Source organism: Vigna unguiculata, chromosome 10 (assembly GCF_037176805.1).
Source record: "Vigna unguiculata cultivar grain cowpea cultivar isolate G323 ecotype 2 chromosome 10, ASM3717680v1, whole genome shotgun sequence".
In the NCBI taxonomy this organism is placed as follows: domain Eukaryota; kingdom Viridiplantae; phylum Streptophyta; class Magnoliopsida; order Fabales; family Fabaceae; genus Vigna; species Vigna unguiculata.
The window spans coordinates 45186298-45201059 of NC_140801.1; the positions used below are offsets into that span (position 1 = coordinate 45186298).

At 29.1% G+C, this 14762-nt stretch overlaps 1 pseudogene; it reads left to right on the forward strand.

Annotated features, from left to right (window-relative positions):
• The first annotated feature begins 2854 nt into the window (after positions 1-2854).
• On the forward strand, positions 2855-10686 carry LOC146883323 (zinc transporter 1 pseudogene; annotated as a pseudogene).
• Positions 10687-14762: the final 4076 nt, after the last annotated feature.

Here is a 14762-nt window from a genome sequence, read left to right on the forward strand (position 1 = left end):
ATATATATATATATATATTTTTATTGTGTATATTATTTTTATCAGCAAAGAATATTAATATATATACAGAGACACTTTAGGAGTGCCTCAACCCTTATACAGATCCTGATTTTACATTGAGGTTCTTAGATTAAAAAAACAACCTAATAGATGTGTGTAGCAAAAAGATCAAAGGCAAATAGAGGACCTACATATTCAAAGTACAACTAAAAAGTATCATCTTAAGAATATCCACTCATAGGAACTTATTCAAGTTGGTATACATTGACAATTATTGGATTCATTCCTTTAGTCCAGTGCTAAATTCAATACGTTAATAATCTATTTGAGAGCTTCCTGATCAGTAAATTTTATCACCGTAGATTGTACAGTTTATTTTATATATAGCAACTGTTAATCTATATCTAACTTAGTAAATCTATGTTAGATAATCTATATTTTATTAATTTTCGCTAGTAAATCTAGTATAGCTAATTTGATGGTATATAAAATTAACTGTTTAATTTTAATGTTAAAAAATTAATTATTCTATGATAAAAATATATGATCCCTATATAGAATATTAAAACATACAAGTCAAATAATAAAAATTAAAACAAGATTCATAATATATTTGTTAATTATTACGCATGCATTACAAGAAAAAAAAGATGAGGTTGGACATCATATTTTTTACCTATACTGCCAACTGGGTTCATCATATGTCATATGGATGAAAAACTACACCAATAAAGACACTTTGCATCACATATATATCGTACAAGTGTTTCACTCATATTGACATTTGTGTAAATCATGTAATTTTGTTTGCATTATATACAAATAAAAGTTATATTCAGCATATAACAAGAATAAGCTTGATTAAAGTTTAAAGTAGTTGATTTTTCACTCGGAATGATGTCGTTTTTGGTGAGGGAACCGTCGGGGTTGAGTTTATTTTTGAGCAAGCCGAGAGGATCCATGGCGGATGAAGAAAAAGGTGAAGAAGGTGGTTGTGGTTCTGACATTGTTCATCAAAAAGTATTTGTGTGCGATGAAGAAGAAGAAGAGTTTAAATGGAATTTGAATTCCCTGCTAATTTGATTTTTTTTTTACTGATAGCCGCTTGGGTTCATCTATCGGCTATAATAATAATTTAACAATATATAAAAATTTAATAAATAATTATATATTAAAGGATAAAATGAGTATTTTGAAATACGTACATTAAAGAAGTGAACCTTTTCATGAATTGAATTGTTATAGATAAGAGTTAATAATGTTGAGATTTGATCATATGATTACATTTTACCAAGTTGTTTATAATGTTGAAATTTCATTAGGGATGGTAATGTTGACTGGTTCGGTCCGCATAAGATTCATATATCGCGGACTGGCTCGTCCTGTTCTGCATAATTTATGCGAGCTGCAATCACTGGCTCGTCTCACATTATTTGATTTGTCGGTCCGTTGGCTAGCCTGCTTTTGTTTATTTATTTTTTTTTTAATTTTTATGATAAAACTTTCAATATTTAAAAATTCGGAAACTTTAAGAAGTTCACAAAAATTAAGTAAAGACTTTGGGGAGTTGGATGATAAATTGATAATTCAACATTTTCATCATATTCATCTTCATACTATGACATACACAATGTATTCTTTAAATTTTAGCACATTAAAAAATACATAATACTTTTGTTTTCCAATTATACAAGAATTTGGAACGTTAGTGCAACAATCCATAAAAAAGTAACTAATATACACAAATGCAAGTTTTGTTTTTTATCTAATCATATCTTTGGTCCCCATTTTCGTTAGAGGGAGTGTCAAGTGTCAGTTCTTGGATTTTTTGACTTTTTTTTTTAATTTTTTTGATTTTTGATTTTTGATTTTTTTTTAAAATAAAAAATTTGCCATGTGTTAAGTTGTCATTGTGCCACGTGGTAGTGAGAGTGATGTGGTAGTGACAATGACATGTGTCACTTATATGTCAGGTGTCATTTCCACTTTCTCAATTTGGTCCTTTTATTTTAATTTTTGTCTCAATTCAATTCCAATTTTTGTAAAAATTCGGCAATTTTATCCCTCTCCAAATTGAAATCAAATTTAATTTCTATATAAATGTACACAAATATTTCTATCAAAATTGATATTTCAAGTAAATATTTTTAACAAAATTAAGTTCATTTAATTAATATTTTACATTGAACTTTATTTAAAATTGTTTTAAAGTTGTTAATAGAAAATAATGTTAATAGAAAAAAATTCATAAATTAACTAGTTCATGTAACAGTAAAAAACATATAAATTTTAAATTTGAAAACAATTTTAAGTAAAGTTGAATGTGAAACACAAATTTAAATAAACTTAGCTATGTTAAAAATATATAATAAAATATCAATTTGAATAAAATATCAAATTTAATAAAAATATTTGTATAACATTTATATAAAAATTAATTTTTGTTTCAATTTGGAGAGGGATGAAATTGTACTATTTTTACAAAAATAGGGACTAAATTGAAACAATTTATGAATAAATGACACGTGGCATAATACTGACACTTGACATTATCACTGTCACATCACTCTGTCACTGACACGTGGCACGACGATAGTTTGACACGTGGCAAATTTTTTTATTTTTAAAAAAAATTCAAAAAAATAAATAAATAAATTCAAAAAAAATAAATAAAAAAATCCACGTGGAGTCCCATTTAACGTTGTTACTGTACCACTAACAGAAAGGACTAAATTGAGATCAAAATTCTCAAAACAGGGAGCAAATTGAGATAAAAAAAAATAACGGGACCAAATTGAGATTTTGCTATGAAAATGGGACCAAAGACATAATTAAATCCTTTTTTTATGCAGGCATGCGGGCCGACCCGTGTGGGTCGCAGGCCAGCCAGTTTGGGTCATGGGCTTATGCAGGACGGGCTGGACTTGCGGGTTCAACTTCTAGGCCTACCCCGCGTATTTTGTGCGGGCCTACAGGGTGGCCCACCGAGCCAGGCCTAATTGCCACCCCTAGATTTGATGACTTGATTAGAATTTACCAACGTTGGTAGTTTCGACTGACTTACATTCACTAATATTCAACTATAAATATGGTAAAACAATGTAGTGGTGAAATTTCTAAATGACCTATATCTACACTTTTGACACTTGTCCTAAAGCAAAATATCTTAAAATAACTAGTGTAAAAACAGGCGTTGTCACGTTTATGTGTACACATTTTTTAAATATGTGTGATATTATATTAGTGAGTGATGATATTGTAATGTTATTAAGTTAATATATAAAATAAAATTATATTTATGAAAAATAAAGTGAAATATATCAGAAAAGATGAGAGAATAACGGTTGATAAATAGGAAAAAAAGAAGAAGTAGAGATAGACGATTTTATAAAATGTTTGTAAAAATAACGGTCAATTTTTAAAAATGTAATAAATAATTACATTTTAAAGAGTAAAATTGAAATTTTGAAACGTGAACACAGAAGAGAGAATCTTCTTTATATGTTGTTATAGATATACCATTAAAATATCTAAACTACTTATTCTATACTATTGACACCTATCCTAAAACATGATTTTTTTTTTCATGTTTCCGGTTATGAAAATTCTCATTTTACCTATGCCTCAACATTTGACATATGTTCATTGTATAGGCTTTTATGTCATTTACCGTTTCAATTATGTTATTCTTTCTATTGGCACGAGCACTACAAAGCACCGACAAAGATTGGATTGCTTTATATGTTGTTGTGATAGATGTTTGGTTTTTATTTTGTTTCATTTAGGTGAGTTTTGTATTTCCGTTCCAGCTCTCCACTACATATATGGAAGAAGTTATCTTTTTAGTAAAGGGGTATTTTTTTGTTGTGTATTTTTGTGGCCTTGGTATTTGTTGTACATCTGCATTGTTGTTGTGTTGATACACTATAATGATTTCATTTTGTGATTCTTTTTGGTAGTTATGTTGATGTCTTCCTTAACTTCATTTATGACTGGAATTGGGTGTATGGTTTTATTTTATTCACTGGGTGTGTGATTACAGTGTTGTTCTGTTTAGGTTTTACTTTCCATGGCAAGTTTGCTTTTTCATTATGTTTATGGTTTTTTTGTTATTCTTATGGTTTTTTTTTTGTTATTCTTATGGTTTTATGTTTTTTATATTTTTATGTTATGGTTGTATATAATTTGTTACTAGTATAAGTTTTGTTAAATTCACTTACTTTAGTTGACTTTTTTGTTATTTAAACCACCCTTTGCATTTGTGTTAATATGACAAAATGGATTTGTTTTGGGATTTTTTTTTCTTGTAGTTACGTTGTATTGCTATTCAATGTCATAAATGAATGGAATTGAATTATTTGAGAGTTATTTATTGATAGTGTAGTTGTTTTCTAGGTGGAAAGGAATGAAATTGTGGCCGAAACTAATGAATTATACAAGTTTGTCTGTCAAAAATTTCTGGCAAGTTGATCACAAAACAATTGTCTTTGTTGCTAATTCCACATTTGGCAAAGGATCTTCGACATTTTTATTGTCCCTATAGCATTGAGCTAGAATTGTAATTTGTATATATGTGTGGCAGAGTTGTGTGTTTTTGATGATGTCCCTGAGATAGGAAAAATGCACTATGTCATGTATATCTTCTTATGGTTAGGATATAAATCAAGGTAGGTTAGAATTAGGCCAAAGTAGAAACACACAAAATCATCTTAACTTGTACATACTATTATGAATTCGAAAACTTAAAAGTTAGCCGAAAAACTTATGAATTAATGGGTTAAACTAATAATCTAATAGATTAGAGACCTAATCAATTAGAAAAATAATAGAATTGATTAATATTCTCATAACAGGTTTTTAAACACGAAAACTAGTATTCTATCATAATAAAGTTCAACAATTGAATTCTAGGAAAGATTCAGAGAAAGCATTCTTAAAGCATATTGAAGGGAACAACTAATGTTTATCAAGTTTGGAATCAATTTCATGGATTTTGGCTTAGCAATGTGAAGGAAGATTAAAATTGAATAGGTGTATTCAATCTGATTACTGAATTATGAATTTGTGTTGTGTTATTTGCTGAAACTCGTTATGAAAGTGTTCTTGTGTTTGATGCAAGTGGTCGGTTTGTTATAAGAAACTGAATGTTGATTTTAAGAAATAAAAAACTAGTATAAATTTTTTTCGTAGTTGTTCTATCTTTTCTCTCCTTATTTTTGTCATCATATAAACAATCAATCTACTTAAACATCCCATGTAATTATTTTTAACAAGCTATTTTTTTAAAAACTATTTCAAAAAAATTAAATTATGTAGAATTAGGTAAAATCAATTCACCGGCTCCTGTTTTGAGAAGAATTGTCCTATTTATCTTAACAACTTTTGTTTGTTACTTTCTTCTCTGCCTGTTTTACTCCTTTCTTCATACATCTAACAAGTGGAGATAATATATCAAACATAATATATTGAATTTTTAATGATGGTGCTTCGGTTGTATTTTAACATCACTCGTAGTTTTTTAATTCGTTTGGCTAGGAAATATAGAAACATTTTCTATTGGAAACAAAAGGTGGATTCTTCTACTCAATGTAGTTATTTGTTTAATTATTGGTTTAATATAATAGATGATGTTGGATTAGTTGAGAATTATTTACTGTTGTCATAGTCATATTCTATATGGTAGGAAATGAAATTGTATTGAAGTCTCAGGTGTACTCTTCGTAATTGTAGAAATTACACTTTATGTATGTTTATTAATTAATTTAAAATCTTTTATAATACCAAAACTAAAAATTGTAATTTTATTATTTAATAATTTATTTTTATTTTTACTTTGACATGTAAACTATGTCACCATAATTTAAATTTTATAATACTGTTAAAATAAACTAGAAACATTAATTTTGCTACTAAAATATCTTACTTTCACTAAAAAAAAGTTATTTTCACTTTACAAAAGTTAAAATTTCATCTTTATATTACCAAAGAATTGCATTAAAATAAAATAAATTAAGTATAAGATAAAACATCAGCTTAAAACAATTAAACATAATATTTTAAGTCATAATTAAACAAAATTAACATATTTTTTTTAAAAAAAATACATAAATGATAATTATAAAAAATGAGATGAAATTAAGGCCAAGAATAATAATATAAGTATCTTTACATTTTTATGTCTAATTTTTATATTTTTAGATCGTTTAACCTTGTATTTTTTTACATTGTCTGACCTTTTATGTTTACAGAATTTATTGTTTGCAATTTGTTTTTCGTGTAACATTCATACCATAAGATCATCTGCCTTTTACATTTTTTTTTCTGCATCATTTAACTATATATTTTAAAAAGTCTAATTTTTTTCATTTTTTATATGTTGTCTATTCTTTTAATTTTTATATAGTTTACTCATTTTACGTTTTTTCTATATGATTTATGCTTAATATTTTAACTATATGATTTATGCTTAATATTTTTAATGAGTTTACTCTATATATTTTTACATAATCCATTCTTATTATTTTTAATCCATTGTAGAGACTCAACTCTTTACATATTATAAATATATATATTAACTTTCAAAATTTATATATATAAAAAAATTCATGTTAATTTTATATAAAACTTAATTATAAACTTAAAAAAATTTATTATTTTTCTCAATCTCTTTTAATAAATATATATTTACTAACCTAAAAAAACTCAAACAAACATCAATCCTTATTTAAAAAACACACACAAAACATGAATCTGTGTTTAAAAAAAACATCAACATTAATTTTTTTTAACAACTTCATATTTTAAATATTCAGATTTATTTATTCATAACAATACTAAAATTAAATTTGTAAACTAAAATACACATTTTAGAACATTAATTTGTTATTATTAAATTGCACATAAAAAATGAAATAAGAATTTTATTGTAATAATATACTGTAATAAACAACCATAACTAGGGATGTCAACGGGGCGGGTAGGGTACAGGTAGTAGCTCCCTCGTACCCTACCCGCTAGATAAATATTTGCCCCGTACCCGTACCCATATCCGTCGGGTATCCGTTATGCGGGTATCCGCCTATTTTTTTCATATCCGCGGGTATCCACGAGTACCCGCGGGTATTTACAAAATTATTTAAAAAACAAATATTTAATCATAAATTCAAATAAAATAAAATAAAATACATCACTATCATAAATTTTAAATAAAGTTCAAATAAATTCAAGTTCACACAAGTCCAAATAATTATAAAAGTAAATATAAAATGACATTCAACACAATTAAAATTCTTTAATTAGTGTTTTGATCAAAAAGTCCATTTTCTCCAATTGATTCTTAAAAATAAACAAAATAAAAAAACAATAAACCTCAATTGCCACGTGCCAAGTATTCTTATTTTGATTTCATCATCTGACAACAAGTATACCATAAACGTCATTATCTATCTAGGATTTGATGTATATGCCCAATTTCAAGTAAAGGAAAGAGAAGAATGTCAATGGGTGTACTTGGAAGAAGACAACGTACCAATACTTGAAGTTTGAAGAATGAAGACAGAAGACAAGATGTGCAACTTAGAAAAAATTAGGCTAGAATGTTTTTTACTAATATATATATATATATATATATATATATATATATATATATATATATATATATATATATATATATATATAAGGGTACTTTTTGTGAATTAAAGTTTAGCGGGTACAGGTATCCACGGGTACGGATACTATGATATCCGTACCTGCCCCGTTAACATGCGGGTATCAAAAATACCCGTACCCGCGGGTAGCGGGTATCCATTTTTAATATCCATTTCCTACCCGTTGCGGGTTTTATCCGCGGATATCCGCGGGTACGGATTTTTTTGACATCCCTAACCATAACAAACCGTATTAAAAACTTCACACAATTTTAACTAAAATATCAATATAATTTCAAAATAATTAAAAGCTATTATAATTTATTATGTATTATCTATTATCCATTATAATATAAAAAAATACTAGGAAAGTTATCTTTTTATCTATGTTTATTTTGTTGACAAATATTCTAATTGTTAGTGTTTTAGTTATTTGATATTTTTTAGCGTTTTTGTTGTTGTCACATATGTCTCTAGAGATAAATTTTATGTTTTACCCATTATTTATATTTATAATGTCTCTTTTCTCAATCTCTCAAATCAGGTTTTTGATTATGTATTCTGTGTGTTTGAAAATGAATTGAGATTTGTTTAAAAAGGAATTCTTTGCTGGTGAGATTAATGGATTAAGAGATTTATCTAATCAGTTATCCTGATTGGGTTTTGATTGTAGTGACTGTAGTGCATTTCATAATCGATTAAATAAGTGACTAATCCATTAAAGAGTTATGTAACACCTATATTTTTACAGTTCAAGATTGGATAAGCTGATCTAAGTAATTCTAGGTTTGACTCACATTATGTTAAACATGCATTACCTATTCATATGAATGATTATACCTATTTCTAGTGACAAAGCTTGATCGGCTTGCATGACTTTGAACACCATCAAAACTTCAGCACACCGAGTAAGCTCCCTCTTTGAACACAAACTATTAGTTTCTATTTATTTCTCATGCGCTATCTTCGATAATTGAATAAGATAAAATTATCCAACTCTTGTACTTATTTAAGTGTGAAATCTTAATTTTATAGAATAATATTTTCCTATACATGTATTTTTTTTTTTTAAGAACATAACATGAAATTTTATATTATATATATTTTTTAATTAATTTTTAACCGTAACATATTCATCGTAAAGTTTTTTTTAGTATTTATATCTTTCAAAACTCTAATTTAATTTAATTAATGTAGAATTCAAGATTTTGAAACAACAAACTGCCATCTTTTAATATATATATATATATATATATATATATATATATATATATATATATATATATATATATATATATATTTATTTATTTATTTATTGTGTATATTATTTTGATCACTACCGATTACACCGTTTATTCTATATATACCAACCGGTAATCTATATCTAATTTAGTAAATCTATGTTACATAATTTATATTACATTAATTTTCGCTAGTAAATCTAGTATGGATATTTGGTGGTACATAAAATCAACTGTTTAAATTTAATGATAAAAAAATAATTATTCTATGATAAAAATATAAGATCCGTATATAAAATATTAAAACACACAAGTCAAATAATAAAAAATAAAACCAGATCAATAATTTATTTATTAATCATTACGCATGCATCACAATATAGAAGAAAAGATGAAGTTGGAATTCATATTTTCTACCTTGTTATTTGATATTTGTATTCGATGGGTCATTTTGCCTTTATTTTTTTTGTTATATTGGTCCTACATTTAAGAGATTTCAATCAAAATATGAAAACAGAAAAGGTTGACTTCACTCTACTTTTTTTATTCTTCTCTTTCACACATTGCCGTCAGTTTCCACATAATGGACACACTCCTCTTATTCTCTCAAAATCTCTTTGCATTTAAATTTCTCAAAGTTTTTTTTTCCATTGGTTGTTACAAACTTATGTCGACATTTCATGACATAGCTTCATCATTTATGTCATCTTCCTTTTCTGTTAAAAGATTTACCATTTATAATAAAAATAATATACATTAATTAAAATTTAAGATAATCAATCAGATAATACAGTTTCCTATTTAAATCATTCGGAAAATTTTTTCTTCACTATATTCTTCTTTTCCTTCTTATTTCTCTCGTTCTTCTTCTTGGTTAGATTTATCTTACAATGACTAGATATAAGATAAACCAACAGTTTTCGTTTTTTTCTTCTATTATAGTATTTTTGGTTGTAACGAAGAAAATGAAGATTGTGATAGAGCAAAAGCTCTGGAATACAAAATAGTAGCTTTGGTATCAATTTGAATTGTGAGTGCAATTGGAGTGTGTATTTCTTTTATGGGAAAAGTGATACCTGCTTAAGTGATACCTGCGTTTCTTGATAAAGGCTTTTGCTGCAGGTGTGATTCTGGCAACTGGGTTCATCCACGTGTTACCCGATGCTTTTGAGAATCTGACCTCACCTTGCTTGAAGGAGCATCCATGGGGAGATTTTCCTTTCACTGGCTTTGTTGCAATGTGCACTGCCATGGGGACTCTCATGCTGGATACTTATGCCACTGCGTATTTTCAGAAACACCATTCCAATGAAGTACAGATCGAGAGTGGGGATGTGGAGAAAGAGACAGGGCACCAAGGGCATGCGGAACTTCACACACATGCAACGCATGGCCATAGTCATGGCTCTGTTCACTCCCACGATCAATCCTCCCAGCTTCTTCGCCATCGAGTCATATCACAGGTATTCATAAGACTCTAAGTCAATGAAAAAAAAAATATATATATATATATATAAGGTTAAGGGACAAACTAATATTTTTTCTTCAAAAATCAGGGTTTCATTCTCGGTTTCTTTATTTGACAACGGGGGTTTTGAATCTGTTACACAGGTGTTGGAGTTGGGGATAATTGTTCACTCTGTTATTATTGGAATTTCCTTGGGAGCTTCAGAGAGTCCTAACACGATAAGACCACTGGTAGCTGCGCTGACTTTTCATCAATTCTTTGAAGGCATGGGACTTGGAAGCTGCATATCTCAGGTATCCAAATGAATTTGGTTGATTGATTTAATCTGAACAAAAAGAATATGTGAATATGTGAATGAGGATCCAAAATGCTTATATGTGAGTGAGGATCCAAGATGCTTTGTGTGAAATGATTTGTGACTGGGACCATGTGTGTTGTTGTGTTGGTATGGAACAAACAACATAGGATTTTTGAACTTTCTCTTCTTTTATCTAATACTATCTAATGGCTGTAAATATTTAATTTTTACATAAAAAACTGATTAACTTTTTCTTTAAATTGATATAAGAATTAACCCTTATTTATACTACTATGGTGACTGGTGAGTCCTCAAAACGATCGCATTTTACATAGAACATGTCTAATGGGATCAGAAAAAACTATACCTTTCTATTAGTTTCTCTCATCACCATAAATGTCTCACCAAGAACATCAATGGTCTCAAAAGAGATGGTAACCTTGCCATTATTGACAGTTGTCGATGCACGCTTATGACTAACCACAACAGTATACCCAAGAGCCAACAGCCCACCCAATGTCATTCGACCAACCTGTTTCAACATAAAATCATAAAAAGCAAAAATATATCAGCTAAAAGGAGTAGGTTCATTTTTTTCATGATGGATAACAAGTTTAAAGGAATAAAATGTCAAAAGAAGTGTCAGCAATTATCTTTGATAATCAGGATCAATTAGTATCATGTATTTCTTGCAACTTCAACCTGACAGAACAAATATATCTTGTAAAACTGAAACGGTATACCATTATGTTTTTCCTTTTCCTCACTACTCAAACTGCAGTCATAACATTGATATGTTGGTACAAAACGAAGAAGTTATCCAAAATTTAAATTCTAAATAGTGCACTTTAGGAAGGATTAAAGTTCAAACTTCCTAGAATTATTAAAAGGGGCAGCATCTAAGTCATGGGCAAGGGGGAGTTAATGAGTTAAATATATAGGAGGAAGTAAAGGGAAACGTGGATGGATATATGTTGATTTGTAGATTGAGCATTGACTCTTTTTGAAACGAAAAATCATTCGTAAAGAGGAAATCCTTGGACGATATTTCTCTCCTATTTCTTGTGCTCTTCTTCTTAATAAAATCTTTCTTTTCTTTCTTATTCAATTATTGGTTCCTTCAACACCACTTTTGTGCTCAACACAACTCCAGAAACTACCCTTGGTGGTGAAGGCTTGGCCTTTATCTTAACTTCAGATAGGACTGTCCCACAAAACAGTGATAGACAATGGCTTGGCATTGTAAATGCTACTTCCAATGGAACTTCACAGGCTGCTATCCTATAGTAGTGGAGTTTGACACAGGACACAATTTCACAGAAGATGCCCCTGACAATCATGTCGGCATCAACATAAACAACATCAACTCCATACAACAGATTCAATACTCCTCTATGGCTCCGAAAAAGTTTAGGCTAAGGGATCTCACGAAAGCAACTTATGGATTCAGCCTTGAAAACAAGCTTGGACAAGGTGGATTTGGAACTATGTATAAGGGGCTATTGGAAAACAAGGAGGTAGCTGTAAAGAGAGTCTCCAAAGAGGTGGATTCAGCATAGCAATTATTGGTTTTTTCATAAAACAGACCCTACATTAAAATTAAATTGTTACTAAGATTAACATTGAAAAAGTGGAAGATCGAATAAAATTGTCCAAAAAAATGTAAAATCTAAAACCCTAAACCATTCACTTACTTGCTAAAAACCCCAATTTCTTCTTTTTTGAAAAAAGAACCCCACTCTGTAAACCTCATTCGCACAGTCAGGAATTGGGTTCGATCTCTGCTTTCCTCACGAAAAATGGCATTCAAACACCTGCGAGCTGGGTCGAGATATAGAGTGTGAGCGCCAACTTGGGAGCGTGAGCGTGAGCGTCAATCGTTCACACAATCGTTCGCATAGTGGTTCGCACAAGTGTGAGCATCAGCCTGGGACGAACACCACAGTGAGCTTCTGATGAACAACTTGTAGTGAGACGTTCGATGAGCAGGATTAACAAGAATGAGCATCAGTGAGCAATGAGAGAGATATTGAACAACGAGCATCAAACGAAGGAGATGAACAAAGTGAGGGGATGAACGACTGAACGTTGTTTTACAATAAGCTATATACTAAAAACATATGTTTAATAAAAAAATAAATTATATAAGATTACATATGAAATTATCTTGTAAATAACATTTTCTTAAATAATTTTTATATTTTTTTAAATGATATTTATTGTCTACGCTAAATGTTGTAGGTAATACTTCGTAAGAAAAGTTTCTATTATAGTTACCTATCAAAATGTCGTAAATAATATATTTTATCGTTACCTAGGAAACTTTCGTACATAATGTATTCTACTTTCGTAGATAAAATAAAATTATCTATGAACCATATTTCATAGATAAATTTTCGTAGATAATAAGCATTTTTCTTGTAGTTGTGATGGATCAATACTTTTTCTTCTTGACATTTTGTATTTTGTCTTTTTAACTTGTTGTTATTGATTCACTTTAGCAATCTGAAGTCGTGAAAAACCACACCGATATAAAAGTGGGAACGTATTGCAGAGTCATGGGAGTTGACTTCTGGGACGCTGCTATGTGGAAACAAGAAATGGAGAAACATGAGGTCAGGATTTTTGCCTTTCTATTAAGACTGAAAGATGCCCTTGTTAGTTGTATGAACCTACTCTACTTAATCATAAGTTGTCTTGTGATGGATCAGTACTTTTGCTTCTTGGCATTTTGTATTTTGTCTTTTTAACTTGTTGTTATTGATACACTTTAGCAATCTGAAGTCGTGAAAAAGCACACCGATTTAAAAGTGGGAACGTATTGCAGAGCCATGGGAGTTGACTTCTGGGACGCTGCTATGTGGAAACAAGAAATGGAGAAACATGAGGTGAGGATTTTTGCATTTCTATTAAGACTGAAAGATGCCCTTGTTAGTTGTATGAACATGCTCTACTTAATCATAATCTGTCTGTTTGTGCCTTGTGTGGATGCTTTGGATATGCAACTTTTGGAAATCAAACACTAGAGACTCTTAAAAGGGTTTGGATTTTATGAGCCTTATTGGCTTATTGACTTTGCTAATGCTTGCATTGTTATCACTCGGTGGGAGGATATCAGGTACTATACATAAGATTAATGGAAATCAATTGAACTAATACTTTCTTTTCTTAACATGAAATTAATGGAAATAATGGTATTCGTGCCGAAAGCACCACTGCACCAGGTAATTAAGTTACCATCAGGAAGAAATTAAAAGAACTATTAATATACTTAGTTTTCAATGGAGAATGAAAAAGATTGACTTCAAAACTTCATAATGCCCTTTTGCTAGCAATTGCTTAATGTATGAACTCTTTCATGTTACTTGAGAAATCATAGTTCTGTCATGTTTGCAGTCATGTTAATTTTAATCTCTTATTGTCTTCTAGCTATAATAGAGTAATATTAACTTTAGGCTTAATCATTTATAGTTTTAAAAACTTTTCCTTTAGATTTCTACAATGAAGAATTATTTTATTTTGATTCTTATAAATATCAATTCAATAATTTTTAGTTCATATGTATGCACATGAGTTTTATTTTTCTATTTTACTTTTTATCCTCTAAAATTGCAAAGATTAAAAATAATCTATTTACAGATTAAAATAAACATGACTATTTTCTTTGTGAAAAGTTATATGATCAAATCAAAGGTAAAAGTTAGTGATCTACGTATCCTCTTTACCATTTCTTGTGAAATTAACACATTGATGTATTTCCCTAGAATCTTCTTCATGATGCATTTTTATAAATTTACTAGATCTTTAAAGTTGTTTTTTTTTTGTTTACATTTTAATAATGATTTTTGCAGGGAGACCAAAATTGTACTGCCATCATACCGCTGGCTGTCAAAGATGCTTTTAGCATTATCCAACATGTGAGCTTTCATGCTAATAATATAGCAAGATGTTGATAAGTCATTGTTATTTGTGGGTTAATTTAGAAATACTCGTATGGCTCTGGCCATTGTTTTTCACTATAATATTGTGCTTTGGACTATAAGCAGTTTAACTAACACTATAATTTACATAATTTCATTTGAAAATGTTTTTTAGACACCATGATCTGT